Genomic DNA, 16,485 nt, shown 5'->3' on the forward strand with positions numbered 1-16,485 from the left:
GGGATGGCGACTCAACCACTTCCCTGGGCAGCCTGTTCCAATGCTTGATAACCCTTTCAGGGAAGGAAAATTTCCCAATATCCAGTCTAAACCTCCCCTGGCGCAACTTGAGGCCATTTCCTCTCGTCCTATCACTTGTTACCTGGGAGAAGAGACCGACCCCCACCTCTCTACAACCTCCTTTCAGGCAGTTGTAGAGAGCGATAAGGTCTCCCCTCAGCCTCCTTTTCTCCAGGCTAAACAACCCCTGTTCCCTCAGCCGCTCCTCATCAGACTTGTGCTCCAGACCCTTCACCAGCTTCATTGCCCTTCTCTGGACACGCTCCAGCCCCTCAATATCCCTCTTGTAGTGGGGGGCCCAAAACTGAACACAGGATTCGAGGTGTGGCCTCACCAGTGCTGCCCTAGTCCTGCTGGCCACACTATTTCTGATACAAGCCAGGATGCCATTGGCTTTCTTGGCCACCTGGGCACACTGCTGGCTCATATTCAGGCAGCTGTCGACCAGCACCCCCAGGTCCTTCTCTGCCAGGCAGCTTTCCAGCCGCTCTTCCCCAAGCCTGTAGCGTTGCATGGGGTTGCTGTGGCCCAAGTGCAGGACCTGGCACTTGGCCTTGTTAAACCTCATACAATTGACCTCGGCCCATGGATCCAGCCTGTCCAGGTCCCTCTGCAGAGCCTGCCTACCCTCAAGCAGATCAACACTCCCACACAACTTGGTGTCATCTGCAAACTTACTGAGGGTGCACTCGATCCCTTCGTCCAGATCATTGATAAAGATATTAAACAGGACTGGCCCCAACACAGAGCCCTGGGGAACACCGCTTGTGACCGGCCGCCAACTGGAGTAAACTCCATTCACCACCACTCTTTGGGCCCGGCCATCCAGCCAGTTTTTTATGCAGTGAAGCATACACCTGTCCAAGCCATGAGCAGCCAGTTTCTCCAGGAGAATACTGTGGGAAACAGTGTCAAAGGCTTTACTGAAGTCTAGGTAGACAACATCCACAGCCTTTTTGATGGTCAAAGCATAGATGGTGGTAGTCTCACAAGCCCTCTACTGACAGTGTTTTTCTCTCTACATTGCTTTTCTATTAAAAAAGAGAGTAAGTTGGAACATGGGCAGAGCTGCTGCAGTTTCAAAAGTAGGTCCTAGAGCTAGGTGCTTAAACTTATGCCTGGACCTGGGTAGGCTCATCTACCCCTCGCTAAGCAAAATATTGGATACTCTAGTGATTAAATGATTTAAAACGAAGATAACTAAAGAACAAGGAAGATAATTAAACAACATTTTAAGGTAGGTAATTAGTACCCTGCTAACTTCTTCAGTTTCATTTTCTGTAAAGTGAAGCAGTCGTGCTGCCTGCCCTCGACAGAGATCTGCCAGCGCTGGGAGCGCAGGGGAGAGGTGGCCGGAGAGCTGCGGAGGGAAGGGCTGGAGCTCGGCTTTCTCTGCTTTCAGACACTGTGGCCACTCCTTGCAGATCTCAGCTCTGATTCATACCCTCTCCGCTTGCGATCCGCACGGTAGAGGCAGAGGTTTGATTGCCATGCAAACTGTGAGCCCTGGTTCCTCGCTAACCAGACACGGCGCCTGGCTGGGCCTGTCTGCTCTCGAGTCTGGGCACCCTTATCAGAAGGGCAAACTTGTGACTAAGAGTTTATTTCCATGCCTGTTGTGTGTGCTGATCTGTAACCAGCTTTTTTTTTTTTTTTTTTCCTTTCTAGAAGGCCAGACACTTCTGGAAGGAAAGAGTGGTTGGTGATCCAAGTAATCCATGAGCTAGCCTAATGGCCCTGCCATTTCTGGCGGGATTTGGCAAAGCAAATATGTAACAGCAGTGGCCTTAGGGACAGGTAACCCAGGTTTTGTTGCATTATCTGCCACAACACTGCTGGCGGATTACAGACTTGGTGACAGGGAAGGTGCTGGCTGGCTTTGTGGTCCTGCTCAGGAGCTCCGTGTCCTCAGCTCCTGTCAGGTGGTCGCTGACATTCAGGTGCGTCTTACCCTGACGGCTCTTCATTCTGCTTCTCCTGCCCCATAGGAAAACCCTTTGCCCCCAGAGCTGGCTGCTCGTCCTCCCTGCCGCTGCTCCCCACCTCCTGCTCCAGCTCCAGCAGGTTTCGCGGAGCGGCTCACCGCCCGGAGAACTCCGTGGTCGTTAAGTAGCTAATGACTGGGAGGTAGGATATCTTTATTATTCAGTTTATTACTCTGCTGACTCGAGTAGCTGGGTTGAGGCCAAACCACCTCCTCCCGTGATCTGCGAGGAGGAGGAAGGAAGAAGGTTTCCTGCTCCCTGCTGTACTGAATGTGCTTTTCTCTGCTGTTTTGGGTGTTGGCTTTCCCAAGGCGTGTGTGCCCAAGCCAGCGTGACGATAACAACGTTTTTTTTGAAATAAATAAAAGTTACTGATGATGCATGAAGCTGTTTTCCACACCTACCGCTTTGTTCCCGGGATTTGGGAAGAATGGTGATTTAGCTCCAAAATATGATTCAGTGTTTGCTTGGCATCTCTCAGGGTGATTCAAAAGTCCTAATAGCCTGACATGGAAAATGAAATTCTTCTGCAAATACACAAAAGATGCAATTAATTTTAGGTACATGTGACTTAGAGAAAAGAGACATTTCTTCGGAAAGCAATCTCGGCTATCCCATGCACATCTGGCTGATGTTTCCACTAGCCAGGAACAGTGAGCAAGGGGAGAGAAGGGATCCAGGCCAGAGTCTGCATAGACTGCAAGAAATGCTTTTTTCTTAAACTTTTTGACCTGCTCTTACCCTGGAGATGCTGATGTTTCAAACATCCTGGGTAGCGGACAGACTGTTAATCCTTTTCCAGTGCTGTGGAAATTCCAGCGGAACTATGTTACTTATTAAAAAATACGCATATGACTAATGTTTTTCCAGCATGTAGTAAAACCAGTGATTTCCACAAACTCCACTTCCTTGGGATTAATAATAAGCTGAGGATAATGATCCTTCCGCCTCTTGGTCAGGCAGCTCCTCCCAACCCGTCGTCCCCGTGTCGGGAAAGCGCTTGTGCTGCGTTTGGTACTGCTGCCCTAACGCTGCCAGCATTTTCAGCTTGAAAAAGCTGAAAGGAACCTGTGGTCCTGGGGGGGGTGGGCAGTAATCACTGAAATATCGCAGTGGATTCACAGGGAAAAAACTGTGGCAGTTTGCGCAGCACGGATGGCTGCGAGCGCGGTGGTTTCTGACTTAACGGTGCACACACATCCCAGCACCTTCTTGTTTCTCCCGTGAGCGAAGCCATCGCCTGGGGTGGCGGCTGCTTTCCTGTGGGACGCCTTCCACCCCGGGACGCCCCTTTGCCCTGCCACGTTCCCAGGAGCCCTTCACCTCCCCGCCATCTCCCTGCTGTGGGGCGTCCTCCCTCCCCAAGCAGCGGGGCTGGCAGTGCTCGCCCGCCCTCCCCTCGGAGCCTCACCTCGCTTTTGGGCACCTGGGAAGAAGCTGGGAGCCAGGACTCGGTGGCAGGCATGGGGATCTCGCTGGGTTTGAGGGAGGCTGCTCCGAAACAGGTTCAGGTGGCAGCAGGGCAGAGGCTGGGTGTTTAAAACAGGCAGCGGTGCCACAGATAGCCGAGATAGCTTTCCAAAGCACTCAGCTCTGATTTCTCAAGCGTTTCAGTGACTAAAGCATCTCGGAAAGCGGGGCTTTGCCACTTTAACCCAATATCTGTCTCCCTGAGAAATGAGTAGCAATAAATCTGGGCAGCAGATGGTAAAGTCTTCCACGCGGCCGAGGGGGAGAGAGGGAACAATAGTGACACTTCTGACATCTCGTTAAATAAACACACATGTCACTTCATCTCAGAGATGAATATACACTGCGGTGTGGGTGATTAAATAAAGTACTGCGTATTTAGAAGTAGGTGTCTGCCTAAGAGGTATCTGCCCGTTGAATCAAAATTTCCAAGACTTCTACACGTGGCAGCCAGCCTTTGGCTTGACTTGCTCAGTAACTCTCTGAATCTACTTTCTGACACTTAATAATATTTGGAATAATTACTTATGCTCCGAAGACCCGCTACCTAGCTTCTTGGGGCAAAGCCATTTTAATTTCCTTGTATAATGCTAGCAACACTGAAGGGAATTGGTGTGTGGATAGCTCTCCTTAGGGCCACTGCAGCCACTTCTGCTGCCATGCTCGCCCTCGGCTGAGGAAGGGGAGGATAACTCATTTCCATTTAGCAAACGGGGGAAAATACTTCCATTCAACCCTCAGTCTGTCTCCTGGGAGACAGAAATGGGCACATTGTCCATTTAGGACATCAACGTGACCACCAGCGTTTTGGTGGTAGCTTCTGAACAGCTATCAGATGGTGCCGTGGTTTTCAGAGGACTCTAGAAAGGCCAGGCTCTGCAAGGCCTGGCAGGGCTGCCGTGTCCCCCCGGCGCTGGCAGGTCCCGCAGCCCTCGGCGGCGCGGGGCGGTTCACCTGCCCCTACCAAGAGCAGGAGGCAAATGGGAGGCAGGTAGAGAGAACACCAGGAAAAGCCTGGGATTTGCACGGCGTTGGTCGGTGCTTTTCCGGAGCCCAAATCAGTGGAGGTGCTGCCCCTGGGGAGCTGCCGGCAGCGATGCACTTCCCAGCGCGCCGGCATTTAGAGGCAGGAGCGGGGCTGGGGCTGCCCGTTAGCACCATTCATTGCCGCTGCTGCCGCGGCCCTCCCTGTTCCCGTGCAGAGGTGGTCTGCAAACGCTGCTCTTTGCCACGTGCTCCAAGGGGCAGAAGATTCAGCCTCCTTCCCGGAGACTGCTTTGGGGGTGAGGGTATCTTAGGCCAAGATAAGGAGAGTCTTCTTGGCGTGAGCATCATTCTTCCTTCCTTCTTTCCTTCCCCTTCAAGGTGCAAATAGATCTCTCTTGGGAGGAGCGTGACCTCAGATTGGTTTAGTGTCTTCCATTGTGTTGGAGGCAGCACGGGTTTTGGGGACAGGCTGTGTAGAGGCCCTTCCTCTCCCTCTCCCTCTCCCTCTCCCTCTCCCTCTCCCTCTCCCTCTCCCTCTCCCTCTCCCTCTCCCTCTCCCTCTCCCTCTCCCTCTCCCTCTCCCTCTCCCTCTCCCTCTCCCTCTCCCTCTCCCTCTCCCTCTCCTCTCCTCTCCTCTCCTCTCCTCTCCTCTCCTCTCCTCTCCTCTCCTCTCCTCTTTTGCAGATTGCAAAATGATGTATTTGATTCCTGCACCAAGAAAACAACCTCCAAGCAGGGGCTGAAATTCCAGCTTGCCGGGACGATGAGCCTGAGCTGGGAGGAGAGGGGAAGAGTGAGAAGGGCCATGCCAGAGAGCTTTAACTCTGGTTTTGTACAGCTTTGAATTATTTTGTTACAGAACTCACCCTGGCATTGCTGAGGGCTGGTGAAGGAACTTCCCGTGCTCCTGCCCTTATGTTCCTGCCCTTGCACCTTATAGGGGTGCAATACTTACACCCTGCCTGATCTAAGCAGTTACAAATCAGAGTCCCAGAGCTGTCCTATCTGAGTAACCGTATTTTGGAAGCTGCTCTGCAAATCGCACACGGGATATTTATGTACGGAGCTACATTGCTGCTGTCTGGGCTCCTCTTGAAAAGCAAAGTGATGGGTACTGACAGAGAACTGTTGTCTTTGACGTGGAGGTGCTGAGGATCCTTGCTGGGCGCCGCGCTCCTCAGGTAAAATGGTGTTAATATTCATCTTAGGAAATAAAAGCAACTTCTATTTTTCATGCTTTATTACCCTGGTTTCACGGTACCTCGGTGTCTCGGTAAATAAACTTGCCAGTCATCAGGTTCCAGCCGGTACGTTCGTAACTGAAGCGGGGCTGGAGCGGGGGAGCCAGCAGCCAAGGCTGGGGCTGGACTTTCCCCAGGGGTGTGCTCGGCTGCGGGGCGGTGGTTGGGCTGCGCCGGAGGCAGGGCTGCAGGCAGCTCCCAGCGCCCGGCCGGCACCCAGCCTGGGCCGGCATCCAGCTCTGCCCCGCGTCACCGGCCCCGCTGGTTGTGCAAGTGCCCCCGCACCGGCGTGACCCCCGACGGCTTTCGTAACCTGGCCGGCAGGGCTCTGGGGCTGCCTTGCCCTCCGCCCCACCAGGCGCCCCGGGTCTCCCCAGCACGGAGGCTTTGCTCGGCTCTGACCGGCCTCGGCAGGAGTGGGGGAGCCCGAAATTTGGGCTGGGCAGCTCTCGGCACTGCTGGACACACCAAATGGGAGGCTTCCTTTTGGGCGTCCGATGGGGTTTTGGGCTTTGCGCTCTTTCTGCAGCCGCCCTGGGCACCGTGCTGCAAGCAGCTGAGCAGCCGCTGGCCCCGCTGCCCTGGGCCGGGCAGGTGAGCTGGCAAAGCTGGAGGTTTGCTAGTCCCCGGCCATGAAGGCAAGGGTTGGTAGCTGGCCGCTTCCCAAGCGGCCGGCTGGGCTGTCTCCTCTCACCGGCTGTGTGCCAGAGGGGTTGCTCTGCCCAGGTAATGCAAACAAGTCATGGCAAATGCCACCTGGGCCGAGCCTAGAATAAATTTTGCACCCTGCAAAAATGTTCTACGTATTCGATAGCAAATTCCTTTGTGAATTGCCTACTTGTAATGCATCAAACATAGATTTAATTATGAATAGATTTTGTCCTTCCAGGCAGCTTTGCGAGACGTAGAAAGGTACTCTTCCCTCTGCAGGTACACGCTGGAGTTTGGGTGGAACTGCTGCTGTTTTCCTCAGAGGGCAGCTGGGAGAATATAATTCGTGATATTCTAGTTTCTTTCTTTGAAAGAAATTCTGATTTTACCTCTGTATCCCAGGGATATTAGGGGATTGATGTGGGCTCTCAGTAATAGACTTTCAGTAGCCCTGAGTCCAGGAGGCAATTTACAGAGAAAGGCAGGGTTGGGCGCTGGTCCCTGCAGTGGGAAAGCATCGCTCTGCCTGGCACGGCTGGCTTCAGGGGAAGTACTGCATCCCGCCGTTGCTGTACGCCGACCTCCGCCGCCTTCTCTTCAGCCTGCCTGTTTCGGTGCTTTGCCACCCTGGGGTGCGGTGTGTCACCGCAGCTCAGACCTGCCTTTCAGAGCCGATGCCACCTCCGTCTCCCGCTCCTGGGCGTAAGGCGTGGAGCGGGCAGCGTGTGACTTACGGAGCGGGCTGCAGCCAGAGAGGTGCTCCGAGGTGGCAAACAGTCTGAAATGATCCTGGTTTTATTGTCTCAACGACTTGGTGGACGTGCTGGTGAGTTGCCTGGGACCCTCCTGAGCTCCTGCTGAAGGTGTGTGTTTGTGTGAGGTTTCAGCCTCGGCTTCTCCGTGTGACGTAGCGATGCGCTCGGTGGCTGACAAGGCGAGGGCAGGGAAAGAGTCATGCAATAGATCCAAGAATGTGGCATTTAAAAAAAAAAAAAGACGAGAATTTTGGGGTGATTTCAGGATTTCTGTATGTTGGACAGATGAGGGGCAGCTTTGAACAACTTGTCCTTCGCATGGCAGCAGAGACTGCTCTGTGAAAACCCCTTCACCCTTTCACCTTGAGAAAATAGGACCTTGTTCAAGGCTAAATCATTTCTCCTCCACTGAGCCGCGTCCAGGACAGCAGCAAATTCCCCCTGAGGTGGACAACAAGCCCTGGGCACTGAAGCTCATGGCGGGAGGACCGGAGGGCGTCTCTGAGGCAGCCCGGTGACCTGGTCCTGCAGTGGGGTGGCACAGAGCAAACCCGCGGACCGAAAAACGCGCTTGCGAGCGCAGCGAAGCCGGGGTGGTTGATCATTAGTGACTCCGGCGAGGCTTGAACACGTATCCTGGAGGGGAAAGGCCGGCTGTTTTGCCGTCCGTGACCAAACCAAGCATCCCTCCTGCGGTGCCATTCAAGATCCAAAGTCTACTGAAGTAAAGGTCTGATTTTTGTTCCAGCCCTTGGGGGTTTTAGGGCACTGTCAAAGGGCAGCATCCTGGCCTGAGGCCAGGATTTAGCACTCCTGGCAGCGCTTATTCTTTGTGTAGTACGGGGCAGACATATGCAGGAAGAAAAACGCATACACCACCGCCGACCGAAAGCCCGTCTGGCTGCTGATGGCAGGCACAGCTGACTTCACGTCATCCCCAAACCTCTGCAATTGCAATACTGACTTTTCTGGTAAGCGTAGGAAATCACCGTTTGATTGTGCTCACGAAACAGCATGGTTGTACCACTCTAGGTTGCAATGGCCTCTCTGCTCTTGAAGGAAACCTTACCACCTATGCTATCATCTTAATTTAGATGGCTGAGAGTGAACGTGAAGGCCAGCTCCGTTTCCAGTTTGTGAGAGAAGCAGGATAAATGAAATGCCGCTGCATCTCCAGGTGAGGTGTTAGGCAAAGGGCAGAGCTGGCCCTGCTTGCAAAAACTCAGGCAGGCTCTGCACATATATCCTCGCCTGGAAAACAGGGGGGTTTGTCTGAAAAATAAACATAGCCCGAGGCTGTTTTAAAGGGAAAAACACAAGCTCGGCTTCGGGTCACGGGATGAGTTTTGTATGCGGTTTTTGTAGCTTTCAGCATGTGAGCACGAGCCCTGCGTTGCTTTAATTGCAGTGTCAGGGCCCAAGCTGGCTTGGGGAGCGCGGCACAGCTGGGCCAATTCCACAGCTGCACGTGTAGGCGTATGGCAGAGCAGGGGCTTTTCCAAAACACCTCCGTTAATAAGCACTGTGCCTTTTCCAGCAAATTGTGTCCAAGTCCTTCTGCACCTTCCACCGAGATCGACGGTGAACTCCGCAGCAGCTTATTTTTAATTAAAAAAGAAAAAGCTATACACTTATAATAATCAAATATGAGGTGATGATTTTGGGTGCTGGCACTTTTTACTTGCAGCATCGCTTATTCAGCGCCTGCAGCGTCAGTGCCGTGTGCTGGACGTCCTTGCGCTGGTGACGTGGCAATGCCCTGCCGAGGCGGAGGCTGCTTGCTGGGAGCGGTGACGTTGCCTTAGCCGCGGCTGGGTGGGGTGCTGGCACCCCGGGGGTCTGGGCGACAGGGTGGGGGTGCCGGCACCGTGGGGCTATTTGTTTTTCAAACAAAACAGCGTTTGCTGCGGTTGCTATTTTGTGCATTTTCCGACTACTGTCCAGCTGTCAGGTTGCTTTGAGGCGAGTGCAGTGCTGCCCACAGGTCAGCTCCTCCCGAGCGTGCGTGGGGCTGCCTTCCTCTCGTGCGAGGACCCTGGGCTCGCCCTGGAAGGTGGTCGGGCTTCTCCTTGAGTCAGAGAGAGATGTGCCAGCAGCACCTCCTGGCACCTGCGACCCCCAGCAGTGCTCACCGGGCTCTTTGCCCGGACCTCAGAGATAGCGAGGTACGTTTTATCGATTGCCCTCATGATCGCTGTAGTATCTTCTGCTGTATTTGCACTGCCACAAGAGCAGCCATACCTGTGCTCAGAAGCGCTGCCGTTCCTGTCCCTTAGCTTGTTTCTTTCTCTTTTGACACGTCTCCCTCTTCTTTTCAGAGTTTCTCTCCTTGCGGTAACCCCCCTGTTCCCGGTGTCTTTCTTCCACGGCTGCAAACTTATCCCCTTTCTTTCCCCCAGATGCTAAGAGATTACAGGAGGTGTAAGGGCACCTCCTCGCGTTGCTGACAAACCGGGCATCCGCTGCAGGTGAATTGGCCCACTGCTTTTTTTTTTTCCTTTGGTGTCCACCACCTCGGCCGTGGCTGGAAGGCAGCGGGCTCCCAGGCGGGCAGTCAGCACGCCGTCCGCACCCCAGCCCTCCCTCCGGCTTTGGGAGCCTGCTCTCTCCTCTCCTGGACCTTTGCCGCTGCGTGAGGGGGACCTACGGCAGAGGTGGGATCTGTTTCTCATTTCCATCACCAACTCATCAGGCTCAGGGGAGAAATCCTTGCAGAGGAGGTAGACTAGAGCCGTTCTCAATGTTCAGGCTAATTGCGATGCTGAGTGCTTGAACTCCCCTTCCGAGTCCCTCCGAGCGCTGGTGCCTGTTGCCCAGCTCACAGCTTGAACCGCTCTGCTTAGTCCCGAATGGATACGCCTCTGCTGTCAGAGAAGTACTTCTTCCAACGCGAGAAAAGACGTGGGGCTCGTTGCGAGCTGTTTGCATGCCAGGGTTCAAGGCGGGTGCTCGGAAAGACGCGTGGCTGCGGGGTGGAGAGGGACGTGGCTTTTTAATAGTGGCAATGAGAAACATTCAGGTTCTCGTCGCTCCACAACAGCCGATCAAGTTATCCCAGGCTTCTTCCCCCATAAAATTAGCTCCAATAATTGCAATCACGGGGACAGAGGTCTCACTACATTGTCCGGGGTGTGAAGGCCGGGGTTGCCACCGAGCGTTTTGGCACCGCGGCAGCTGCAGACGTACCTGTCGCAGGTATAATTATAAGGATGGGATCTACCATCGCCTCCTTCCATGCGTTGGTGGGCTTCAGCCGGCGCTTGGCAGCCCCTCCGGCAATCAGAAACGTCCTGTGAACTCAGCCTTGCTTTCAAATTTTTTTTTCCCAGGCAAGTGGAATGCAGTGCCTTGCAAGCACTCGATTTTTGTTGCTAGGTGAATAAACGAGTTTCTGCTGGGTTGTAATTCAGCCTTGTTTGCAAGTGACCCTTGGTGATCCCCGTTCCAGCATTTCCAAATCCCCATCTCGGCTCTCGCAGGTGCAGCTCTGTGTCTGCACAAGTTCAGTTTTCCTTCACTAGATGTCACTGTCTGTACAGGGAATTTCAGAAGCCAGTGGAACGGATGATTAAATTAGGAAAAAAAAAAAAAAAAGGCAAGCTATTTGGAGAGGGTGTGTAAGTGACTGAAAAACATATTTCCAATTACATCCAAAATAAGAAGGTTTTCCTCTTCTTTATCCCCTTACAGTTTGCTAGAGACATTCAGTGCTGTTTGGGAAAATGAAATCCCTGAGAGCCCTTTCGAAGCAAGGCACGGGAGGCTGGTGGCCATCTCGCCTTCGTCTGTCCTCGCCTTTGCGAAGTGCAGGTGGTCGGACTGAGCGTGCTTTCATCTTCTTTCTCTCAGGGCACAGACCGAAAATAATAGTACATAAGAAAAAGTCCACTGGCTGCAATGAAGGCACAATTTTCATCTAGCTTCTGGAGTTTCTTTTTAAAAAAATCTTTCTTTCTGGGTTGTGGAGGGTTTTAATGAACCCTTTAATTAAGCTGACAGGATGAATAGACTACAAAGGAATAAGAGTGCGTGCGATGGGCAGTTTTTGCTGGCTACGTTAGCCTCCGTGTTTGTGTTGTCTTAGCTGGAAAGAATAAACTTTTCTTGCACGGCATAATGCCATTCTTCCTCCTCCTTTTCATCCAGGTTTTTAGTCAATTCTAAAGACGCTTCAGCCAGCTAGTTATGGCACTAATAAATAGTGCTTCAGGCAGAGCTGATAACAAGGCAAGTCTGGCTTTTGCTACTTTTTATTTACATTCCGGTGTGGGTTTAGCATCACAGATGTCCTCGAAATTACAGAATTTGCCTTCCTAAAGATTTTAACTTGGAAGAGAGTGTTGAGAGCTGGGCTTTGCTACGCTGGGAATATTGCTTCTTTTCGGTTTGGCAGGCAATGGAGCATATGAACAGACTGCCGTGCCAGATCTGCCTTTATTTTACCAAGTGGCCTTTTTTCCCCCCCTCTAAGGGATGACACGCGCGCACCCTTGTGCGTGACACTGATATCCCCACGCAAAGGTAAGGTAAAAACCCAGGTGTCCGCGCTCCGTGAGGGCAACTCCACGGGCCCGGCGGCTGGGGGTGCTGCGCCGGTGACCTCCGGGATGCCGGGCGACGTCTCTCCTGCTGCGAGAGGGAGAGATGCTCCTGCGAGAGAGGCCAGCGGGCTACTCGGAGCCTCTGCTCGGTCTCGCCTGGGCATCGCATCTCTCCTTGCCTGGCCGTGGACCGTTTCTGCCGCCTTCCCGCTGCGCCGTACGCGAGCCCTGGGTGCAGAGCAGAGCAGAGAGCATTTGTGGTGTGCTGTTCATTATTTTCTTGTGACGGGGGACCTGGCTAATCTTTCACCCCCTGTGAAGGGGGTGAGCTGGTCTCAGTGGGCTCCCTTTGATCTCCTGACACCTGAATACCGTGAAATTTGGAAAGAGTCAACACTGCCACCCGGATGCAAATCTAACAAGCAGTCCTACCCCTTCAGTAAGGCCTTGGATGGGACTTGTGTGCTGGAATTACCTCCCCTTGCATGCCTGATATCATTGATTTCTTCAGCAGCTCTGCTCCCTCCTTGGTGGAGCGGGAGACAGGTACTGAATCGCTCAGTATGACACTTGCGGACCTAGCGATGAAGTGTGGCGGCTCTATTATATTTTTTATTTACTAGGATGCAAGCAAAATCCTTCATCTAATACAAACTTTGTGGCTATTTCTGAGGTGCATGTAGGGACACAAAGCACTCGTGTTGTGTTTTACTACGATTTATCTCTGTTCTCATATTAGCTACTTAGCAAATTTTCCAATTCCGCTTTCATTAGCTGCAGGGGGACCTTCTGCGGTAGTGCAATGAGCCGTGCGAGCTCTGAACTTGCCTCTTCGCTCCTCTTTAATCTTGGTAAGGGCACAACGGAGCCCCAGATACCAGCTGCGGGCTGGAAGGACGTGCCCCGTGGGAAGGGGGAACTGCAGGGTTTTATGCCTTGTCTTTCCATAATGGGGTTCCCTCGCACAGAAAAAAAGAGACCGAGGGTATACGAAGCAGTGTGGTGGCTCAAAATCGTCCTCACCGTGGTCCGTAGGGTTCTCTTAAACCGAAAGACAAATGGAAAGAGCAGCTCCGTGTCGGATGAATATCAGTTAATGCTTTTATGAAACATGCCTGGAAAGGCCTGGAGTGAAAATAATGCGTAGGGAGGAAGCCAGCAGACACAATTGAAAAATGGCAATTGCTTTTTGTAAAACATTCAAAGGAAACGGAACAATGTTCATTTTATTTGGAATTTATAATCAAAGGGAAAGTTGCCATTTTGATTGGAGATGGAAAATTGCCTGATTATCTTTGCTTTTTCTGTGCCTGCATAGGGAAGTGTTCCTCTGCTGATGAAGCGAAGGAAAATATAAAAGGGAGAGGACGGAGAGGGGAAGAAAACTACTGCTTTTGTTTCCGCTTTATAGTCTGCTACCGACATTAGCAAACAATACTGTTGCTTTTCAGAGCTGTTCTCCTGCATGTGTGAGGCCTCCCTGGGGAGCGACAGCAAGGCACAGGCTTCGGCAGCTGCAGATCTGGACGATTTCCTTGCTTTTCCGCAACTTCTTCAGTTCTATCGGGCTCCAATCTGTTGGCTGTTTTTTCAGCCTCCTTATCTGTGAAATGGGACAATTCTTATTTGTTTTGTAGAGGGTGCGGGAAGGTTGAGGATTTTTCTCTTTTTGACATATGCAAAATCAAAAGCGTCTCGAAGGTTTTCACGTGTTCGGTTTGGAGAAGGAGGGACGAAAGGCGCGAGCATCGAGGTAGTGCAAAATGCTACATCTGGGCGAGGATCTTTTCTCAGCTGGCTTCCTCAGGTCTGTCTGGCAATCCGGTCAATGAAAAGAAAAATGAGGGGAAAACCCCAATCCCACAGCTTGACCATTTGTGGCATAGATATTTTATTTATTTCTTGCAGCTTTCTAATGGCACTATTCGCCCACCTCTGGTGCCAGCATCTCGAGGCCTTTTGGAAGGAGCCGGTAGATGCCACGCGACCGGCTGTGAACAAGAGGAGAGCGCAGAGGGACAAACGGCCTCAGCCGGCGAGCGCGGCATGCCCTGCCGCGGGAGGCTGCCTGCGGCTCTCTCTGCCGAGCAGGGGCGAGAGACCCCGCCGGCACCCTGCTCCTGCTCCAGCACTCCTGGCGGGGCTTTTCGTCCAGTCCTTTCTACTCTTAAAGCCCACCCACGGGCTCAGCTGGGCTTTGGTAGCCGAAACGTGAGCAACCATCGAGCTCCCTGGTCCCTCGAAGGCAGAATAAATGCCCGTGAAGTGAGAAGCTTTAAGTTTTTCAGAGGAGCCTCCCCCTTGCCCACCAAACCCCCTGGTACCGGGTTGCCTGGAAGGCGAAGGGGTGCAATCACCATACGTGCACGCAACCCTTCCTGTCCGGCAATCACCTTGCGAATCGTGAAGGTGACATTTCCCCCCAGCCTACATCTGTGTGTAAGGGTGGCCCAGCGTGGGTGTCAACCCTTCCCTGATGTAGAGAAGACTGATAAAAGCCTTTTTGTTCCCCCCCCCCCCCCCCCCATCACTGGACTTTCAGGGGCTGTCACAATCCGTGTGAGGCTGGATCGTGACAGCCCCTGAAATAAACCCCAGTCCTCGGAAACCGCCGGAGGCCGACTGAGTAGCATGGAGGAGGAAAGGAGGCATTTCTTCTTGCAGGGAAAGTACGTGAGCAGAGAACTGCTGAAGCCGCGGGGCTGCAGGAGTAGCCTTGCTCTGACCCAAGTGCAGGCACTGAGAGCGGAGCTGATGGTGATGCTTTTGCTCTTGGCTTAAAATACTGTCCCCTGGGTGCAGAGTGCTTAAAACCCCTAGGGTAAATAAGAGAAATGCTCAATAAATAACGCCTATTTGGCACAGCCTTCCTTTAACCAGCCCTTCTTGTGCTTGCCAAGCTGTGGCCCAATATTTGAGCATCCGCGTCTCGCCTGGGTGGTGGCTGGAGGGAGCAGGAGGTGCCTGGGCTGCGCTGGGCGGGCAGCGCTCCGGCGGCACCCGGAGATGACTGCTCAGCAGCCAGAGGCGGGAAGGAGATAAAGACAAGCCAGATTTCTCCCAGGCTGCTCACTTTTCAGTATGCAGGCTTTTAAACTGCCCGTATTTTATTTTTCCGAGTGCTGCGGCATGCCTGATTAGAGCCGGTTAGCACGACCCGCTAGATGTTTGAAACCAGAAGGGTTTGCTTCTGTCTCAGTGACGTCTGGAGGACCTGGGAAGCTTTCTAGGGCTTGCTCCCTTTCCGGAGCAAGGATGAGTCTTCTGTGGCTGCCTCCCCCTCTCGACTCCCCTCTAACAGTGAGTCACTGAATTTTTAGCATGTCCTTCATGGAAATAGCTCCTTAATATCAGCTGAGCTTTTTGCAGATCTCTCCGTCTCTTGGTGTTTCTCTGTTCCCTTATCTTGTTTACGAAACTGTATTATGTGAGACAAAACTCATTTGTTGGCGAGGAAGGGACATTGTACTCAATGGGATATTTACTGTGTACCTGAGGTATAATCTATCCTCTGCAGTAATACAGACTCCAAAATGAATGGGTATTTATTTATAATAATATAGCAGACAGTCCATAGGGAGGTGTCATCTTGTTTGTAATCAATCCCGGTGCGATGCTCTGGTTGCAGCACAATAACGCTTTGCATTAAGTGATGAATTGGTTTAGTCTTCTTATTCTGACTGTCATTTTTCTTCACTGAAGATGCATTGCCTCCATTATGCGACCCTTGTAGCTGAGCATCAAATATCCACGGGTGCTTAAAAGGGAGCGGGTGAGATCATGCGTATTCCCATGTAGAAAGGGAAGAGAGCAGCCCCCCGAACAGCCGCACTGTTGATTATAGGGAATAATGGGTTCCAAATAGATGACTGGGTGCAGCGCGAGCTGCGCTTGCGGTGAGGTAAGCAATGATTTATTCTGCTGAAGTGGGTCATTATTGAACTAACATTGTATTTCTGGATTGATTTCAACTCAGAACCTGATGACAGAGTGGATGTTTTACTGTCGGAGAAATAGACCATCCATGATACCAAACAAGCTAGATATATTTTAAAAGAGATGTTCTTGGTATGCTGGGGAAAACAACAACCACAAAACCTCTATTAAAAGAGCTGAATTTGGGTGCCACGGAGATGCAATCGATATGCCTGTGTCATAAATGTAAGGCTGTTACCATCAAAGAGGAAAACCTGCCCATTGCTCACTAGCTCACGAGTGAGTTGCCAGAAAAATAATAACCTGCTTTATGAAAGATACTGTAGAAAATGTAGTCATGCGGTCATATTTGAAGGCTGTCTTGGCTGGGGTCTGGATGTTTTGCAAGGTGAGGCTGCCCAGAGAGGGAGGGCTGGGCTCTGTATGCCCGCAGGGCAGTGGGATGGGGAGAGAAAGTGGGGCCGGCTGGTTTTTTTGGTCCTGCGTCCTTCCCTCCCACGCTTGTCCAAAGCCCAGGACACCCCCTGTGCTGTCACTGCCAGGTCGTTTGCCCGGACCGCTCGTCCAGCGGGCCCGTACCTCCAAGATGTCCTTTAATGCGCGGCAGGTTGGGCTGCCCGTGCGCGCCTTGGCTTATCCTGCACATAAACAGGTTCGAGGGCTGCGAGAGGAGAGAACAGGAGGAGAAAACAGGTCCATGTTTTTAATCCTTTCTGCTCCCTTGTGATACACGAGAAAAGCTTGCAAATGTCCTTCTGTCTTTGTAAAATCAGAAATACCAGGGGTATGAAGTCTGCTCTTCACCATATTTCCCTGGAGGCAACAGAAATGTCTCGGCTCTCAAAGCAGCAGCCGGGGC

Source organism: Mycteria americana, chromosome 4, assembly GCF_035582795.1.
Source record: "Mycteria americana isolate JAX WOST 10 ecotype Jacksonville Zoo and Gardens chromosome 4, USCA_MyAme_1.0, whole genome shotgun sequence".
Classification (NCBI taxonomy): Eukaryota; Metazoa; Chordata; class Aves; order Ciconiiformes; family Ciconiidae; genus Mycteria; species Mycteria americana.